General features: G+C 36.8%; 1 long non-coding RNA gene across 1 annotated transcript; it reads left to right on the top strand.

Moving 5' to 3' along the window:
- Positions 1-15,587: 15,587 nt before the first annotated feature.
- On the top strand, positions 15,588-18,576 carry LOC139716894 (uncharacterized). Its single transcript, XR_011709927.1, has 3 exons — positions 15,588-15,632; positions 17,945-18,042; positions 18,487-18,576. It is a non-coding gene; the product is annotated as an uncharacterized lncRNA (long non-coding RNA).
- Positions 18,577-22,016: the final 3,440 nt, after the last annotated feature.

Below are 22,016 nucleotides of genomic sequence, written 5' to 3'. Positions count from 1 at the left end.
TTGCGGATATTTTCGGATATATATATATATATATATATATAAATATTGCCTTTAAAAAAAAATACATTCAAAGAGTGCAAGAAAAAAAAGTTCAGCACCAAGGGTCAACCGAAGTCATGAGTATATGGGTGCCACCTAAAATGACCATTTGTTGGAGAAATTTCATAATTTGACCATCCGGTTCTGCCTCTCCACCGCTCCGACTGCGTTGTAGCATTCCTTGAGGTAAATGCGCTGAAGCTTGGCAACACGAGTTGTGTGGCTACCCACGAATCTCTGTGTTCCCATGCAAGTGGAAAACGGAAAACGTCGAAGGATGTAATCATCCGCAGCATCCGTAACTGTCCGCAAATATCCGTAAGGGGACGAAAATGTTGTGATACGTTAACTTACGGTTGATTTCGGATACTTTCGAAGGACGTAAACGAACGCAAACGGACGGGAGGTATATTTTTGCGGATGGTCTGCGTCCAAGCTACGGGTAGTTACGTCCAGTTACGGATAGTTACGTTTGGTTACGGTCACTTGCGTAAGTTTGAATCCGTGGAGTCCCTCTGCGAAATTTTGAACATTTCAAAATTTCGCAGGCTTGGCGCCGTCGTTTTGCGTTTTTTTACGGATGAGTTACGGACAGTTACGTCTACATACGTCCCTGCGTCCACTCTGCGTCCCCTCATCCGTATCTATCCGCAGCGGATGTAACCCATCGTAATCCACTGTGTGACTGGGGCATAAGATGGCATTAAAACGCTTTATCCTGGCGAGGAAAGCTCATGTTTTAGAAACAAGACACCAAACAGGTTAGCAAGTCATGGCATTCTTCATCAGCGACCAGGATGCGATGTGATGTTAGATTAAAAATCCGTTTCTGAAGCAGGACATACACACAAGGGTATACGTCTGCTCCTGCATGGTCGGACGGATTTCAAAACTAACCTGCTTGTGACGGAATGCGTCTAGACTGGTGGTAGTTGCTGCCACAGTGCATGGTAACCGCGCAGTGTGTATGTGCGCGTTTGGCATAGCAACTACGCATCCATGAACTGGTTCCCTCCACGAAGAGCCAAAGATGAAAGGATGAAATCAGTGTTAAAAAACATGACAAATATGAATCCCTGATAGCTTTTCAATGGACTTACACTGCCAACGTCATGCTCCGATTTACTATCACGAAGATAAACGGTTCAGAGACCCACCTCATCTTGTCTTTCACTGACGCAAACTCACACCTCCGGCCCCCATAGAGACATCCCAGCCAGCAGTTGTGCCTTGTTCGCGATGGAAAACTGTATCAGACTTTCCTGATAGTCAACGGTCTTTCCCGTAGTCAATCAGACTTTTCCTGATAGTCAACCAGCCTTTCCTGGTAGTCACTGATCAATAACGAACAGAAGTGAATGAGATTAAAACCTAAGATGGCATTAAAACGCTTTATCCTGGCTAGGAAAGCGCATGTTTTAGAAACAATACACCAAACAGGTTAGTCATCGCATTCTTCATCAGCGACCAGGATGCGATGTAATGTTAGATTGAAAATCCGTTTCTGAAGCAGAACATACACACAAGGGTATACGTCTGCTCCTGGTCGGACGGATTTCAAAACTAACCTGCTTGTGACGGAATGCGTCTAGACTGGTGGTAGTTGCTGCCACAGTGCATGGCAACCGCGCAGTGTGTATGTGCGCGTTTGGCACAGCAACGACGCATCCATGAACTGGTTCCCTCCACGAAGAGCCAAAGATGAAAGGATGAAATCAGTGTTAAAAAAACATGACAAATATGAATCCCTGATAGCTTTTCAATGGACTTACACTGCCAACGTCATGCTCCGATTTACTACAGTACACTCCCGTTATAACGAAATGCTCGGGACTGGCAGTTTTCTTTCGTTATAACGAAATTTCGTTATAACCGAACAAATACAATAATAACGAAAACAAGCAAACTACGCATATATATGTTTGTTGAATACTCATCATACACTGGAGAGCTATGTGAGGTGGGATGCTACCTTTATAATATTATTGAATATTACACTAAAAAGAGAACATATAAAGTATTTTTTGTATTGTCATACCCGTATAGAAAATGACAATTCGCTATGCCAACCGTTCGTTTTTTACAAAAGTTCGTTACTTCGAAGGCTCCTTATTCCGAAGTTTCGCCATTCCCGGGATTCCGAAGGTTTGTTCATTTGAGCTTCGCTCTTCCGAAGATTCGTTATTCCGAAAGTTCATGATTTAGATATTAATATATTGCTCGTTTTCCGAAGGTTCGTTGATCGGAAAATGAAATGATGTTCGTCATTCGAAGGTTTGTAAATCATAAAATAAGAAAAGTTCACTTTTCCGAAGGTTCGTTGTTCCGAAGGTTTTTCAATCCAAACATGAAAATAAAAGGTTCGTTATTCCGAAGAAGGTTTGTTAATCACAAAAATGAGAAAGGTTAGATATTTCGAAGTTTCGGTTATCTTTTAAAGAAGATTATAAGGTTTGCAATTCCTAAGTTTTGTTAGTGGAGTCACCTTTTTCACTTTTGGATTAACGAAACTTTTTCTAATGTTCCGATTAACGAACGTTTGGAATTCCTATATCACTCGGATTAACGAACCGTCGTAATAAGAACCCTATTTCATTGTCGGATTAACGAACCTTGTGAACAACGAACCTTTGGTATAACGCCAACATGTTCGTAATAACAAAAACCTTATTACACTTGGTTTTTTTTTTTGTTTTTTTTTGTTTGTTTGTTGTTTTTTTTGTAATACGAGCCTTCGGAACAATAAAACGAACCTGATTCAATTTCAGATTATTGTATTACAAGAACGCAAGTTACGGAGCGAACACACAGTACAGATATAATTGAATCGTTCGCCAATAGACGCTGGAAATGCTTGCTACGCTCCGCATTTACAAAAGCGATCCACATTTTCGTTATAACGAAGCACATTACTTTTGTTTTTCTTTGTCGGTGGTGCTCGGAAAAGACTTCGTTATATCGAAAATTTCGCTATAACCGTGTTCGTTATAAGCGAACTTTTTACCATAGACTTATGTGGCAATAATTTTGGGACCAGAAATTTTACTTCGTTAAAACGAAATTTCGTTATAATCGTGTTCGTTATAACGGGAGTGCACTGTATCACGAAGATAAACGGTTCAGCGACCCACCTCATCTTGTCTTTCACTGACGCAAAATCACACCTCCGGCCCCCATAGAGACATCCCAGCCAGTAGTTGTGCCTTGTCCGTGATGGAAAACTGTATCAGACTTTCCTGACAGTCAACGGTCTTTCCCGTAGTCAATCAAACTTTTCCTGATGGTCAACCAGCCTTTCCTGGTAGTCACTGATCAATAACGAACAGAAGTGAATGAGACTAAAACCTAAGATGGCATTAAAACAATAAAGTTTTCCATCACATCGCATCCTGGTCGCTGATGAAGAATGCGATGACTAACCTGTTTGGTGTCTTGTTTCTAAAACATGCGCTTTCCTCGCCAGGATAAAGCGTTTTAATGCCATCTTAGGTTTTAATCTCATATATATATATATATATTCTTTATTCCCCTTTTTTAGACATGTGCTTTATCCATCGTGAAGTACCCCATATATATGTTTTGTCTGATACTTCTGCAGAGCATGCCAAAATGATCCTAATCATTAAATTTGTTTTTCTTTCTCTCATTTTTACCCTTGTGCATCTCTAAATCTCTCTTATTTTGATCACTTTTGAACATTTTGCAATGATTCAAGTCCGAGAAGTTTTTTTTTCCATGCTTAGAGCTTACTAGCCTATTGTCAATAAAGTGTAAAAATGGGGAAATATTTCTAACCTACTTTAATTTACTTTTTTTTGGGGGGGGGGGGTTCAGCTGGGCTGTCAAATTGGACAATCGAGTTTATTTGCAACTACAACAAAAAGAGAAGATAAAATCATTACGTGATAACAACTACGAAAATCATTTAGGTAAAGAATATTTCTGAAATGATTTGTGATTCTTAATGTGTACTTAAATATATAAACTCAGCAAAAAACAAAAACAAAAGAAAGACAGAAATGTAACACTTTTTCGAGTTCATGATTTATTGCTTTTTCTCTCATTTCATTTGAAGTTTGGTTTGACAGAAAATTCTTCATTTCTTCCGTTATCTTTAGCTTCCATTGTTATCTTGGGCTTTAACGATATTACATTGTAATGAGACCACAGTTATATCTTTGCAATTGAATTCATGCTTTTTAGTGTGATGAATTTCTCTTTTGTTCTAATATGTTGTATCATTAGAAAGCTAAATGAATAACAACTTGTTCATGTTTATATAATACATTAACATTTAGCCAAAAATTCTATGCTTTTTTTTCTGAGTGTACTTCCTCCTACTTTAGTGATTTTTCAGCTGGGCTGTCACATGGGACAACCTAGTTTGTTTGCAAATAAAATACGAAAACAACATAAAGGACAATGTATCATAGTAAGTAATAGGAACCAGGAAAGTCACTCAGATGAAAAATAATTTCTGAAAAGATTTAATCAACATAAACTTACTAGGAAGTTAGGGGGCTAATTTCACTTCTTTCTGGTTGCTTTTGGCACAGTCTCTACTACCTTCTTCTTTGCCTTCTGGGACCGGGAATTCCTTAGATTTACCTGTTCTTCGTCACTAGACGAAAGGTGTGCCTGTGATAGGGATATTTGCATGGGGGCCTCGCCTCCCTTCTTGCTCATTTTGCGTTTCATTGGCATGACGCTCGCAAAAAGTGTCGACATTTTCGTGTCTGGATCACAAAATTTCCGCATCGGTTCCGGACACTTGCATATATAGATCCGCATCGGCTCCGCGCTGTCCTGAAACATTTCTGGTGTCTTCCGCTGTCATTCGCGAAGCTTCCCCACACCTCGGAATTCTTTCCGGAGCGTGTGCGGAAGGAGCGGAAGGGTTCCGGACAAGCGGGACATCCCCAGGACATCGTCAGGACAAGTCGCCGAAGGTGTCAGGAAGTTCATTTCCGCGTAGAAATTTTGGTCTCGATCAAAATTTGGACGCGGAAATATTTCTCTCTCCCGAAGGTGCGGAAATGCCCGGACATGTTTAGGACAGTGAGCGGACACGTTCAGGAACGTGCGGACAGGTTGCCGAAGGAGTGCGGAATACCAAATTTGCATTCCGGGTCTTGTCCGGGTCTTGTCCCTGCCCTAGTGGACGCCTGGTCTTAGGGGCAAAAAAAAATTGCATTTTCAGTTATGAAATTGACAACCTTTAGACAAGAAAAGTGGCTTTATATTAATTTTGTTCTTGAAATATTTGCTTAATTATTTGTTGTTTGTTTGTGTGTTCTTTTTTTTCACTTGGCAGACAAAGGAGGGGGTTTAAGCCCCCGAACCCCCTTCCCCCGTAGATCCGCCACTGCATGTGTGACCCTGCATACAAAACAAACAAAAAGTCGCCAGACAGGGATTTTAAGTTGAGGAAAGATTCTTAAAGAGCAGACTCTGAGCTTTAAAATGATGTGCAACTCATACCAAATGGACTCTCCTAACCTATCTTAAGACTAGAAAGAAAGTGCACACTCTAGGAAAGTGCTGAGAAAAGAGCGGCCGTAATAAGGCAAAACAACGTAACTCAGAATATCATGTTCTGAGAAAAACGACTTTGAAAATTCAATTGGTTCCCATTTTTCCGTCATAGGAGCAAAACACTTTTGAAGCAGCGAAGTTTCTTAGGCATTAATAAAGAATATCTCGGGAAAATTTCAGTAAAATAGGACTTCCCGTTTTAGAGTAATTGCCATGTTTAGAATAGATACAGCATTTTACCGAATCACAGCACTGTGCTAATGAGTAATTCTAGTTTGCCAAAAGAGCGTATCCTTACTTACGTTGTGCGAGAATCCTCACGCGGCAACATATCAATTAGGCAAAAGAACGTATCCTGACTTACGGCGCGTAAGCATTCTCCCGCGAAGCCACTTCAGTATGCCAAAAGAACATATCTTGACCTACAAATATCTGCGCCTCAACCCTTTCATCAATGTAATTAGGCAGAATGACGTATCCCAACTCTATGGCAACAATCTCTATGATTTATTTACTTTGACAATTTTGTTAACTGGATGATAAAAGTCCCGTTATGTGTTTTTGAAGATACATAAGGAATAATAAAACACGTTAGCTTGCAAAATTATCGATGCAATTGAACATTTTCATTTTTTTTTCTGAAAACTTACCGAGTATGTACTAAAATGTAATTAGTTGTTATCTACCAATTACCGTATATTTTTGTTTTACTTCATTTGCATACACACTTTATAGTTTATTGAGATGTCTATTCTTTTTTATTATCTTTAGGTGTATGTTTTTTATCTCTTGATGTAAGATTTTTTTCATTGGGAGCATAATTATATGTGGTTTATCATTCATGTTGTTTTAACAAAAGCATGGATTTGGATTAATATTGACAACTAAAGTACGAGTTTATGTAAAGTCTGAAAATGGATTTCATTACACTTCTTATGCCATGTGCTACAATTAAGATGAACTTGAAATATGTATAATTTTTAGTATGAAAATGCATGAGTGGCAACTATTATGACTGTATGGGAACTGGCAAAAAAAAAACTAAAATAAAATGGGTATAAAAAAGAATTGTATAGACATCTGCACATACACTTCGTTTCAAAGACACATACACGCATGTGTTAATATTGAGACTCCTGTTTTAATTTCTATCTTTTCTTTGATTCATTTAACGATTTCCATTGAGATGAAAGGATTTGAACAGACAGAATAATATTAAGTACTTTGTTTATCGTTATAAGTTGTTGATGTTTGGTTGATTGCATGAATTGTATCCGTAAGGTTAAAATGCCTCAATTCTTTGAACAACAACAATAATAACAATGATTTATCAGGTAAGTATGAATCCAGGTTTTAATGTTTTTAGGTGTAACTTGACCACACACACACACACACACACACACACACATCTCAGACTTGTCAGAGGTGCAAACATTCTCTCAGTTGAATAACTTTGAGATAGACATGACAGAAACGTAGATGCAGAGACTGATTTACATTTTCTTAAAGGTTTATAGGGGAAAAATGTGTGTACATCTGTTTCTCAAAGACAACAGCATTACAGAAATCATTCAATTATTTGCAAGTCTTAGAAATATGAAATTGGTATCTACGCTTTCTTCTTACAATCTAAGATAGAGTTTGATATGCCATTATGCTTTTATCACATTGAAAGCAAATCAGCAGTAACTATAAACATTATCATGATGGTCAAAGAAATAGAAAAAAATGTAATTTACTTCCCGAGTAAAGTAGCCTTTATTATTACGAACCACAGTTGAACAGAACCATGGGACCAAAATTTTCAATTTCAATAGAACAGAACATATCTTTTTTTTTTTTCTGGAGATTAGTTATACTTAGTTATACTATTACCATATCAGACCTTCGCATCAATTTTTACCTTGGAAGATCAGAACATCTACAAATTACAAATTATAAATAGCACACAATGTATTTTTAATCCTTACTGTTGTTGAAGATCAAGTGTAGTAAGAAGTAAATACTTGGGTAAAGAACAATTATCAGGCAGCTGAAACGAAGGGAGAACTTGCAACAGTATTCACTTTAAACACATTTCAATAAACGTCTTATCACAACAGCGATTTGCTGTGCTGCAATACATCTGCGTTGTCTGAGAGCTCCCGGAGAGATTAGGCTCAAAATAAATCAAAATTATGCAGGAAATAAAGATTACTATTTCCCTGGTTTTCTGAAATATGTTGACAAGTTTCAATCAACATGATATTGATTTTGAGGGCAAGCATTTACAACAATATTTGATATGAACAAGTGATAGTTTTACCTAAAGTTGATAATCATCATTTCAAAGGGCAATAAGCCCTCATCATATTTTTTTTTTGAAATAGAATCTTTAGTTTCATATCAGTATAAAAAAAAGAAATCTTTCTTGTGCCTTAATAACGTAAGAATAGTCATTAACATTTCACAGTTGAGTTTTGCGAGTTCTTAATTTAACTGTGAAAGATTTACTTGATCCTATATAAACAATCCGAGTGTTATTATTTTTCTTTTAGAGTTGACAGATCTATTGCACAATCCACTCCATCTTTCATGAGATTCTGACGGGCGTGCAGAGCTGTTCTGAAATTTGTATAGTTGCTCCTTTCTCTGCTTTCGAACTGCTCGGTAGACCACTGCAGGAAAATGAAAAAGAAACGCAAGAGAATAATTAACACAAAATAAAATGAGGCACTCTGTATTTTCCATAAAAGAAAGCTAGTGACTTTCAATTCTGCTTTAGTTATGTGATTAAATTCTTCATTAGACATGGTTGTTTGTAACAAATCCTCTCTCACAGACCCCCCCCCCCCCACCTAAAAAAAGCAAAGAATATGAGAATGAGTATTTATGAAGAGTTTGTTCGCAAAACCGATAAGTCCGTTTTTGAAGATTCTGAAGTACAGTCTCTCTCATAAAGTACAATATGATATATTTTAAATTATATACTGGTCAGTCCATAAAATGGAACATTTTTGAAGTTGTGGTAAAAAGAAGCAAACAATTTCTTATTATTCTCTTTATTTTTCTTGACCCTTAATCGCAAATATCTCCATTTGGCAAATATGGACTTATCGTATTTTGCAAACAAACTCTTCAAATAATGAAATACACTCACAATATCTATTATTCAGCATCATACAAATACCCCTTGAGGATGCACAAGGCTGTGTGTTTGTTTTGAGACAGAATATGGTTACCATTTCATCAGTTTTCATTAAATATTATTATTTTTATCGCTAAGGAATGAACTGTGAAATGTGGTATTCTCAAATTATCAGAGAGTCATCATCATGGATTCTGCCTTCTTTTTTTTTATTTTTTTTTTTCCAAATGCCGGCTTGTGTCGCTAGTGATAATGACAAAGGTGGGATTCATTTCTGCCCCCTTCTCCTAATACTTTTTTTGTATGAATTAATAGGGAATTATTCAACGTGTACCTTTCATTGTACTTGATAGACTGCATTCCTTTTCTGTGCTGGTCTAGGCTGGCGGTTGGTGTGGACACTGAAAAGAGAGACAAGCAAATATGTATATCAACACGAATGTTAATATCACCTAAAGTAGACGATTGGGTCTGAATATTTGAACTTTACATAGTATTTAAAACCACCTAACTTAAGAAAAATATTTGAATTCCATAAGCTTTTGCCCTCAACATTTTAATGGGGGAGGGGTGGAACGTATTAGCATGTATATGATCTACCATGGCAACAATGCATTATATCGTATCGAAATGAAAAAAAAATAATGTTTTAAAGAATATGTACAGCTGACTAAAATTGCACAAGGAATTAAAAAGAAAATAAATCAGGCCTCCATAGTTAGCAGGTAAAGAGTAACATTAAATATTACCTTATTTTTTAGGCTAATTTTAAGTGAGTAAATTCCTGTATGTATGAAAACACCACAATCACATTCTTCGTCCTTTCAAGAAATAACAAACAAAATCTAAGACTACTTATGTTTAACCAAAGATGTAGACCAAACATTACATTTTATCCCTACTTTTCTTGCCAAAGTAATGATGTTAATGTCATTATTAGAACATATCGTCTACCATCAGTTCATGTAGCCACTAAAGACTAAATGGAATTCATCAGTATCAAACTTTATTGTCATTTGCTTGAAGTCGAGTCTACTGTTTACTATAAAGCTGTTACTTTACAAAACTGAATTTGAGGTAGAAGACCTCAAGTCGAATGATGTCGATGATCATAATAGTATATTGGGGTCCACTTCCTTTGCGCATAGGTAAATTTCTTTTGAGAGTCACTACTTGATCTACTAGACCACTAGTAGTAGTACAAGTATCCTACATTTACATAGTCCTTTAATAGTAGAACCACAACCACACCAATGAGCCACGTTTTGCCAAGCCCACCGACAGGAAAGGCTGTCATACTCATAGATCTATGTTTGCTCTTTATTTTCGTAGCTTGCTGTGTTTTTTGTTTATTTATTTTTTACTCATCGTTTTCTTAAATCTTAGTGAAAACTATAATTGAAAGTACTGGACCCTACTAGCATAGCGTACTGTCGTCCACTCTGTACAGCCCAATCGCCGTACTTCGCACGGCGTCTGGTCGGGCTGGATCAAATTTAGACCTGACAAAAACAAAATAAAACTTACCGGTGTTACCGCTGATTTTCTTTGTGGCAGCATTAACTGGTCAGGAGAATATCCATTCCATGACTGCAAAACACAACAACTGGCATGACTTCATGGTTCACACTGCAGCAAAGCTTGCCTGCCAGTCAACCAGTACTCTGCTGCAGCACTGCATGCTGCAGCTGTTGTCGCAAGCGGCCCGGCATCAGCGGCGGCACAACACTCACTGCCGCGGCTGAAATGGATCCGCAGCACGTAGCCGTAGGTCTTGCACATAGAGTTATGCAGTGTAGCGTGTGTTGTGATGGCCACGATGTTACTAGTAATACGTTGTTTTGCCGTGCTGACTGTAGCGCGCATGGCCCTGATTTTATACAGCAAAGCGCTGTATGATGAAATACGTTCTTTTGGCGTCGCAACTTCCTTCTTTTTTCTTGAGAAACCACCATGAAAAAACAGTGTATGTAAAGATACGTTCATTTGCCGTAACAGCGAAAATGCTTTCTTTGTCATTTCTATACGTATCTCAGCTTACGTTGTTTTGCCTAGCTGGAAACGGCAACGTTGTGAAAAAGGTGTGAGAGATACGCTTTTTATCTCTAAAATGATAAACATTTGAGAATTGAGACATTCACCATTAAAAAGAGCACATTTTATTTAGGAGCCATATGCTCATAACTCAAAATGCCCAAATTTTGAGTTACGTTCCTTTGCCTTATCACGGCCGAGAGGCTCTGAAGTATAGTGTCTATTCAAGCATTTAATCTTTACCGAGCCGTGCTAGCTGTGCAATAAAAGGGATAAAACACAGGATGTAAACCAGCGGAGCAACAACAATGAAGGGATTATTACATCAAGCTGAAATTGAGCATGTTCTGTTAATACATTCTACTCATGATTAATGCTAACTTTCAAAGCAGTAAAGCTATCCCTTCAAAAGTTATTAGACTTGAAAGGGAAGAATGTGTAAAGGATTTCAGGATATGAAAAGGGAACGCTAAGACATACCTGATCATTCTATTCTTCCCCCAAAATGGGTTGTAGAAAAAAAAATGCTGAAAGCACATTTTCCCATTCATGTTATGATCCCAAACTAAAAAAAAAAATAACGTAAAAGAACGGTAGCTCTTTCAGGAAATCTGAAAAAGTCAAGATTGACTTGGTTGACCTATTTTACCTCTTTTAAGTCCTCACATGAAATCAAGGGGTGCGACTTTTTGTTCGTTTTGTGATGCACGGTCACATAATTATAGACTTCTTTCATTCCAAGTTTCGAACAGTGAAGTTACGTGTCCGTTGAGGTTTATCTGCATTGAATCTGCACAGCGTGTACGCCTATAACCACGACGATGGCAGCAGTTTCTGAGATAACTTGAGCGTTTGATATTGATATTTTGCATGCCACCTGTACCAGAATTTGTGGCATCGCCATGGTTCCATCGCAACGTGTTGCGTTGAATCTCTCGCACAGCGTGGAGTACATGGAGTACCGCGCTCTCATAGTGCAATTCATACAGTTTCGCCCGCGCGTGGCACGCGCGCTAATCAATTCATAGGCAAGGCGCGCGCACGGCGCGGTACGTCGCATATGTCGAAGCACGGCCGTATGGACTTCATAGTAGAGGCTACTATGTAATCCCGTGAGATTTTTGTGCCAAAATTGATTTTTTTTTTCTTTTTGGCTAACTTTGTCAATTTGGGGATGCTGAATCCAAAAAAAAAAAACAACTTTGGTTCCATTTTTCCGACCACGTCTTCAGCCACCATTTTGAATTTCAAAATGGCCGCCATAGCAAACTGTATTTTTATCCATATCTCATTATTGACTGTGAAGATTGTAGAGGCTTCACATTTCGTGCAATATACATGGTTGTGATGTCAGACACTCTATTTTATCTCTTTCTGATATTGTGGATTTTTTTGGTACAATTTGAAGGCTGCCATCTTGAATTTCAAAATGGCCGCCATAGCAAACAGTATTTTGAACCATATCCATGAGGCAAATCTCTCGTTTGAAGAAGCTACACCCCTGTAGACAATTCCAGTGTATATCTTGGTAATCAAGGACTTAAAAACCAACGATATAAAACACCTGTTTCTTGACCATGGCCTAATCTAAGCATCAGTCACCGCCACAGGGGGGGGGGGGGGGGGGCACCCGCGAGAGGGGGAGATTGTTTTGGTTTTGGCATGGGCTATGTAGCTCCATAGTGCGTATGTGTGTCCACAAACTTCTACAATGCTCTCCTTATTCCTGTATTGTCGTTATTTATGGGTCAAATTTTTTCGTTCGAAATTCAAAACGGATGGCTATAGAATTTCTCAATAGAATATAAAATCGAAAACTTTAGAAAGAATACATTATTATTATCATTATTATATAAACACATAATTATTATTATTATGTTATTATATTATTAAACATAGTTATTATTATTATATTATTATGTTATTAATACAGAAAATTGAGTGCACTTTGAATGGTCTGCCACAGGCAGATATCCTTATCATGCTCTTACGTAATATGACAGCTCTTGCAGTCATTAAACCCTGGCCTGGCCTCCAGGTTTGCCACGCCTGAGTAGAGAGCTATTTTGCAGTGGGCAAATACATCTACTCCCACTCTCAAACGAGGAATCGTTAGGGGGTATAGCACCCATCAGCTTCGTTTGGCGATGCACTGCAAAAAGTCCGATGTTAAATAGTGAACACCGAGCTGGTGTTAAATTTTCGCTGCTCATTTATGGTGTTAAATTAACACCTCCGGGTGTCATTTCCAAATATAAAACTCTTTTTTTGAAGAGTTTCTTAGTAACTGCACTTCTTGTTGATTTTTAATTTAAACAAGACGATCAAGAATTTTACATTAAAATACTAGATTTTTGAAAGAAAAATAATGTGAAAATAAATTTACACCACAGTAATACCAGCTGGTGTGGTCTCTTATTGAAGCTGGGCGGGTGTTTAATAAACCATTGATATTAACACCAACAAATATCAAATCAACACCATGTGGTGTCATTTTTCAATTAACACCAGTACAGTGTCAAAATATCACCAGGTACAGTGTCAAATTAACACCAAGAAGTGTCAGGTGAACACTTTTCAACACCATCACAGTGCATTTTCTACACCTGTGGGTGTGGTCCTCTATTAACACTTGATCGGTGTTAAATTTAACACCCATGGTGTTAAATGTGCATACTGCATGGAAATGTGCATACTGCGTGGAACATGTGCATACTGTCGTGTGCATTGCCCTACGGCTCTGATGGTGCCAAGTCACCCTTGCGATACTCGTACTATGTGCGTCTTCATATGCATTTCAGATTGTAACAAATTGGTTGAGCAAACTGAGATATCTGATGTTACTGTATTCTCTTCTGAGGATGATCCCAAGCAATGTTACACCACCTTATTACCTTACCCATGCATGTCTGTTAAAAATGTTAGGTAGTGTATCCAACGGTATTGATGATATCAATACTCTTAATGATGATATGCCTAATCTTGACCTCATTTATGATGACCATGACGCTACATTCCATCCGAAACTAACAACATCTTGTTATATTTTACCGCAACACGTAGCACAGCTTAAGTCTTTCAGAGCGGAGTATACTTTCTCAGTTTTGCATTATAATATAAGGAGTTTGATTAAAAAATTTGACCAGTTACAATTATTTCTTGACACTTTGAATGTTAAACTTTCAGTTTTGGGATTATGTGAAACTTGGATGACTGAAAATTTCACTTCCCTTGTACAATTAGATGGTTACACACTGGTAACAAATAACAGAGTTTGTAAACGAGGTGGAGGTGTGGCATTTTATGTGAAGAATAATTTGAAATTTGAAATGATAACTCAGTTAAATTATATGTCTGATTCAACTGAAAGTATTTTCATTGACATAAGTTTGTTTTGTTTTTTTTTTTTTTATTGTTCCATATTCCACATTTCAACAAATACATAAAACATAAACATCACAATACAAAAGCCTGGATGAATTGTCACGTACAGCTTATAAGACAATAAAACATGTGAAATATGAGGAATCTGCATATAAGCATTGCTTGTAGGGTGTAGATTCCCAGATGCGGATGTGAGATTATTTCTTACTTGGGTATGTAATTAAAGGAATGACAATTTCTGAATTGGAGAAATATAAACGCCAAAAAGTAAAAAGAAAAAGAAAAAAGAAAACAATGAAAACAATGTCCGCGGCACAGACTTCTTGAGTGTTGCGTGATCACCCGAGCGAGGTACAAGTCAGATGCAGTGTACAATAGCAGAGATACCAAATGTGTACAAAGGAAGTTCAGGAGATAATACAGAAATCAGATAATACAGAAATCAGAAATAAGTATGCCAGGTGGTAAAAAAGTATTGATAGGACACATTTACAAGCCCCCAAATTGTAATCATTCTGACTTCATCTCAACCTTAGAAATTAGTTTAGATTCGCCCTATCTCCGCAACAAACACGTGTACATAATGGGAGATTTTAACTTAGACTTACTTGATTATGGTAAGCCACAAACACGTGATTTTCTTGATACTATGGTATCATCTTCTTTCACTCCTTGTATCACCAAGCCTACAAGATTATTTGGAGCCTCCGCAACACTGATCGATAACATATTTTTAAACAACCATGATTATGATGATCAATGTATCGCTGTTACGGACATAACAGATCATTTTCCCGTTATAGTTTCTTCCATTTCTACTGTACCTGAATCGCATAAACACAAGGTGTGTAAAAATTTATCGCAATCGCGAGTGTTCTCCGATCATAATATCCAGCTGTTCAAACAAAATTTATCCGAAATTGATTGGAATGAGGTTTTAAACTCCACTGATCCGAATGACGCGTACGACAGATTTATGAATATTTTGGTACCTTTATATCACTTGTATTTCCCTTTGAGAAATCAAAGAGGAAACTACAAAACAGTTCCGCGCTTACCCTGGATAACAAAAGCTTTACTTAGATCCATAAACAGAAAAAAATACTTTATTTTACAGATATAAATCATGTGATACAGCTTTGAATATTAAAATCAAAGTACATTAAATCGTCGGTGTTTTCACGAACCGACGCTATTTCGATTTTGGTCAAAATTTTCTTAATTTTATCAAAGAAAGAAAAAAACGACGGTACTCGAAATATCGAGAAATTAAGAAAAATGGGTTTCACGAACCGACGCAGTAAAGATACGCCGGTTCGTGAAACCCGAATTGCTAGGGTGAAGAGCAATGCGGGTTTTACGAACCGTCGCAGTTTCATTATTTTGAGCTTTGTTCAACTTACTGGCCTAGAATTAGGTTTTGGCCCTAATCCAGATCTCAGAGTGAGAACCAAACCTTCTGAAAGATGAATGACGATCTAAGCCAGCCCACTGTCCACGAGTGAAGTGAATGGTAAGCTATAATCCTATTAAAATCATGCTCAAAATAACAGTTTCAGTTGGACTACCATAACCATTAATTGCGGTAGAGTGTAGTCCGGTGTGAAATCGCGTGATGCTTATGAAGCCTAGTCTGTAAACGCCATCCAATTTCAAATTAGATCCCAAATCATATTATTTATAGTTTCTTTTCAACTTGTGTCGTTACTTCTGAGACTACTGAGTACTGTAGTCGTAACGTCTGTGTGCAAGACATGCAAGATGCCAAAGTCTCGAAGACACTCATGGCTATGCCTTGACTTGAGTTGAAAATGAAATCATGAGATTGACAAAGTAGGCCTACTAAACTAAAAAAAAAGTAAAAAGTCTAAAAGTAAAACTCAAAGGAAGAGTAAAGAATAAAGTTAGACATGTTAGACTTTAACTTTCAAGTTTAACTACCGGTATTAAGTCTAAGACTTTACTTGTAATGCCAGTTACTAAAACTAAGATCAGCTGAAGTCTAAGACCAGGTCAAATTAACACAGAGTCTATAGTCTAGCTCTAGCTAGTTAGATCTACATCTAGACTAGTGGTAATAGTAGGTAGAGTCCACCCATGTTTCCCCCAATTTTTACTGGTCCATTCCTGAAAAAGTTACTGGTCAGTGTCCAACAGTGATTTTTCCTGGTCAGGGACCGTCGGACCAGTGCCAGTGTGCAGCGTTGGTGTAGATGTCATCTATGACAGTATGTGGTCTAGTGATACTACCTAAACACTACGAGTAGTACTCTACAGGTTAGGTGGCTTTCCTGTACAGTGCAGTGTTATAGTATACATGTGAATTCAGCCCTAGTACCGTACTGTGTGTAGATATGTGACATTATGTCTAACGTTAGTTCGATTGGAGTACCTTTGAAGCACAGCGGTGGGGCTTTTTTTCCCTAAAACTTGTGAATGCGGCCCAACCAAATGGCGTTTACATATTTACGCGTGATTGATAGTGATACAGTAGCGCTGTCGATTTCCACAGCAGCCATACATAAGCTTTTGTCCTTTCTTCTTTCCTTTTTTCCCTTTGTTCTTTCACCTTTTTTATTCTTGGAATCGAAGGACTTCTAAGAAATGTCCCTCGACTGATTTAACCAGGACTCTTGAGTCCTGGTAAACCTAACCTAACCGGGTAACCATTAACATTTGTTAGGCCTAACATAACAGTAACACTGACTTAGCCCTGTATTGACTTTGTCTTTGGCCGACTTACTGAGATGGCGAGTCTAACTCTTTAACGTTAGTCTAAACGTAGTCGTTAGATCTGTCAGTGTCAGTGTCACCGGTTATTGTATATGGTGCCATCTCTAACGTACGTTAACAAGTTGATGTTAGTTATCTATGTCAACTTACTGATTCAGTAATAGTGGTACTGTCATCCTGTTGGATATCGCCGCAATATCATCCGTGACGTGTTAATTTCGTGTCACAAAGACAAAAGTTGCCAAGATCTAATAGTATTAGATGTCTAGATCTAGATGTAGTCTAAATCTATAATATAAATTTTGTGAACCACTGGTAACTTAAAAGTGAAAGGTCTAGACTTCACTTAGTCTATAATTAGACCAGACATTCATGAGGCAAAGGCCTATTTAGTAGATCTATTCTTATTCTATTTTAACGTCAATTCCTACTAACTCGCCACGTGTTATTCCTAAGGCCAAGGACTTCCGGGTTAGTGATTTTTTTTTTTCATAAATACCAAACAGCAGACGTGTTTCATTTGCATTCTTGCGCAGACTTCATGAAAATATGTGCAGTATCAAAGAAATATGATGCACATGACAATGGCAGTGTTTTATAGGTGAATGGTTAATACCTTTAAAAGCTGAATGATAATGTAGAGTCTAGGTCTAATTAAGATGTTACAGTCTCTGATAAGAAACAGGTTTGATTGTCATAGACTGTTTCCCAAATGCAGGTACATGTAGTAATATTCAGCTATTTCAATGCAATGCCTTGTTTACAAATACATGTAGATTTATATTCATGTGAATGATAATTCAATTTCTACATGAGACATACTAAGTGCTAAACATAATATCTTGCATCAGTACAATGTGTAAATGACGAGACAATTTGAATATGCATCAAATACGAACAGCAGCATTTTTTGACATTCTTTGATCCTGCATAGGCCTACCATTTTGTTTTATGCTTAATATAAATAGAGCAAAATAATTTCAACTTCAGTTTTGTTGGTTGATTTTTTTTTCTTCTCAAAATTAAAGTTGTATCTTGTGCCATGATGTTTGATTTTAATCAAAAGTTCTTAATTTCTTTCTTTTCTTTCAGATGACTGGTGCCATGTAGTAGCGAAGAACTGGACTGTCTCAGAAAAGAAAAGGAAAAGTACAGGGTCGTGTACATCACCAACGGATGTGAATACAATGGTAATGTAGAGTCTATGTCTAATTAAGATGTTAAAGTCTCTGATAATAAACAAGTTTGATTGTCGTAGACTGTTTCCCAAATGCAATTAGTAATATTCAGCTTTTTCAAAGCAATGCCTTGTTTACAAGGACATGCAGATTTATTCATGTGAATAATAATTTAAATTCTACATGAGACTTACTAAGTGCTAGACATAAGATCTTGCATCATTAAGATATGTAAAAGGCAAGACAATTTGAATATGCATCAAAGACGAACAGCAGTATTTTTTTGACATTCTTTGATCCTGTATACCATTTTGTTTTATGTTTAATATAAATAGAGCAAAATAATTTCAACTCCAGTTTAGTTGGCTGATTTCTTTTTCTCAAAATGAAAGTTGTATCTTGTATCATGATGTTTGATTTTAATCGAAAGTTCTTAATTTCTGTCTTTTCTTTCAGATGACTGATGCCATGCAGTAGCGAAGAGCTGGACTGTTTCAGAGAAGAAGAAAAAAGTACAGCATCGTGCTGATCATCAAGGAATGTGAATACAATGGCTTAGGAAAGAAGACAATCTACAGATAGGATAGAACGGAGAAATTAGGATGAAGGGCGACAACATAAGGACGGTATATCTACAGTGAAATGTGATTGTAAAGTAGAAACATGAAAGGAGATCCTAAGATTGAAGGTGAAAACAATGCATTCCATTCTGTGATGTCGTAATTACAATTTTGCTACACTTTAATAACACTACAGAGAGACATTTATATCAAGGAAAGCTTCATGTGGATATGGAATGTTAGATTTTTTTAAGTGTTCATTGGTATGTATTTCATGATAATAAATCTTGAAGGTTTTGTGTGGTAATCATAACCTTGTGATAAATCTTGATAGATCTCTAAGTGCACATTGGCAATATTTAGATGATGCTGTAATCAGAATAAGTTCTATTCTCCTTTATTCTTTTATTTATTATTTTGTTGTCTTCAACCCACTTTGAATGTGTCACGTATGATTCTTATAAACATGGGAACATGCACTCCATGTAACTGATAGGACTTTTAACAAATTGACATAATTATTCAACCATCACTGGACAGTTCTGTGATAAGATGTTCTTTATCTAACTAAAATTGTAAATTATGATACGTGTATGTTCCCATGCAAACTCACAACAAAATACAGAAATTTGATTTCTTTTAATAATAATACATTATGTCTCTAAATTTACAATTAAAGAAAGTGATTGCAATAAGGATGTCAAACATTGTATTTTAAAACAATAGATTATTCATTTGTCTCCATCCGTAGTAACGCACGCAACTGCAGTGTGCAGTTTGTAGGCTGCTGTGAAAAAAAAAAAATCACAGGCAGCCCAAGCAGGATTTGAACCCACGACCTCTGGATTACTAGACCAGCGTCATAACCACTAGACCACCGGAGTGCCCTGGCGCTACCTTTACACATAAATAATTAAGTATAGAAGGGCTTGGGGGCGCTTCGAAGTTTACTGCTCTCATTAAATATGTACATGTCATTTGCAACTCAACTAAAGATGATTAAACACACTGAAATTCTTACTTTAAATGATATTCATAATCTGTTTTTTTTTTCTTTAATAGCTTGGGATGTACACTTTATACACTGTATCGGTCTACATTTCGCCTACAATATGGAATTCTTTACTTCGAGACGTTTGTTTTTAACAAACAAAAAATTAAGAGTCCTTTAAAGGTGCTGTAAAACAGTGGTGTTTGTTTGTTTTTTGGGGGGGAGGGGAGTCAAATTAGCCTTGGCCCCTCTCCGCCGTCTTTTTTTTCCTTTAGCTGCATTTTTTTTTTAGTCATCACATGAAAATTCGTCTGCATCCACCCCGTAGTTTTGCTGATGACCTTTCTTTTTAATTATTTTAGCCACACACAATTTTGGCCGAATTTCCCCACCCCTCATGTGAATTTGCTAGTACATGTACTAAAACACATTCTCAGAATGTGTTTATAGTACTGGTGGATTAAGGATTAACGGGGGGGGGGGGGGGGGGTCGGCCAAAATTTCTCTTTTCTCATATGTAACAAGCCTACGGGGCGAAAGGCTGATATTATGGGCTTTCTACACACATTTTTAGATGGTAATTATTGGTTAACATGAGCATGATCATTTATGTTGTGATTAATGTGTTTCCTTATATATGTATGACTTCTATTAGAGACTTAATTGGCTTGGCACTCCTTACATCGACCTATTTTAGACACCCATTTCCTTCTCTCTCTCGTGCTTTTTCTCTACTGTCCTGTGAATAGTGTAACTACATGTACATGCAGTACCTCTTCTCTTTTGTATGATATACATCAAGTTTTTAACTGAGCATATGGGTGTTGCAGCACTTTCAAGCTTCATGCATATGCAGCAACATCTTGTGTGTTCATATACATATTAAATGCTTGATATATTAATTTGAGAATGTTATTCTTTCTCTTGTATATGTTCCGTCCGCACTATATAGATGTAAATGTACGATGTAAGATTTGGTGTGCATGTTCGAACTGTGTTCCTCTTTTTGTGAACACACAAGAACTGATATAATAATGAACTTGAATTACACATATTCTTGAATCTTGATTCCATCTCCATTTGCCATGAGATATGTATTGATTTATGGAGCTCTTCCATAATTGTTATCCTTCCCATTGTCATTACTCATCTCTGAATAATTCAAATTTGATATTTTATTGAGGACCTATGTTTCTTCGATTACATAATGTACCTCTTCAATATATTGCTGCAAAAGGCATAATAAAACATGACCATTATTATATATTTAAAATGAAGCTTGAAATTCTGATGGTGTTGATATTTATGTATTTTTAGGAGTTTATCAGTTTCGAAGAGTGCATGCAGGATGAGTTTTATGTTTTTATATGATCAGGTGCAGCTATCATAGAATCTGTTGAGCAGGAAAGAGAAAGATGGAAAATGAGGAATTATGAGTGAATTCGCATGCGAGCCAAATGACAATAATGACACTGATAAAAATTGTGACAAAGTAAATGTCACAAATATGTGGAATAATAAGAAATAAAGAAATTAATATATCATTTCAGAGAAAGAAATAACAGAGTGCATGCATGAGTATGAAAGATGAGTAAATACAAGTAATTATTACTGACTGGCACGTCTTTTTCCCAAGATTTAGCGGTATCCTTCATCTTAGAACAAACATTCATAATTATTATGAAAGAAGTGAACTGAATTTGAATTAAAAGTAATGTGAAAAAATGAAAAAGTAACTTAATAAAGTTAAAAAAACAGTAAAAAGTAAAAAATATGAAACACAGTATACCGAGTACATGTATTACCAAATGATAGATGTCCAAATGCAAAAGTGTTAAATAATAATATATCCACAAAAAAAGGGGGGCAAAGAAATCTTTGGAACGATCAACCACAGCTATAATAACAATACATGCGTGTACTAAATGAAGATGAAAACAATGACAACACTCTTTTTAGAACAATTAAGAGAAACTGGCTTGTATTATCATCTTAATTATCACTAAATGTATTGTAATCATCACAACAATCATTACATGACAATTAGTTTCAATTCAGAAGGTAATTGTTGATAAGCAGGTATAGCCCTAATAGTATTTGTATGTAAACACATACGAACATGAAATAGCGACGGTTCGTAAATACACGCGTATTGCACGTTACCTATTGTACAGGCCCTACAGCGCGGGTCTCACGAACCGGCGTAATACAAGTTACGTCGGTTCGTGAGACCCGCGCTTAAGTACATAACCTATGGTGCGCGCAAGAAACGATGGATTTACGAACCGACGCAGTGAGTTTGAAGACAGAAATATCGTAATTTTTTTGAATTCACACTAAAATTACACTATGGATAGGAAGAACAACTTCCACTCTCATCACCCTGTCAAAATTTTCACACACAAGACAGGAAAAGTCATTGAAAACGTTGTCTA

The sequence above is a fragment of the Diadema antillarum genome, unplaced genomic scaffold (assembly GCF_040938485.1).
Source record: "Diadema antillarum isolate AM-2024a unplaced genomic scaffold, OU_Dant_1.0 scf00000071, whole genome shotgun sequence".
NCBI lineage: Eukaryota > Metazoa > Echinodermata > Echinoidea > Diadematoida > Diadematidae > Diadema > Diadema antillarum.
This window is presented reverse-complemented; position numbering and strand designations above follow the sequence as displayed.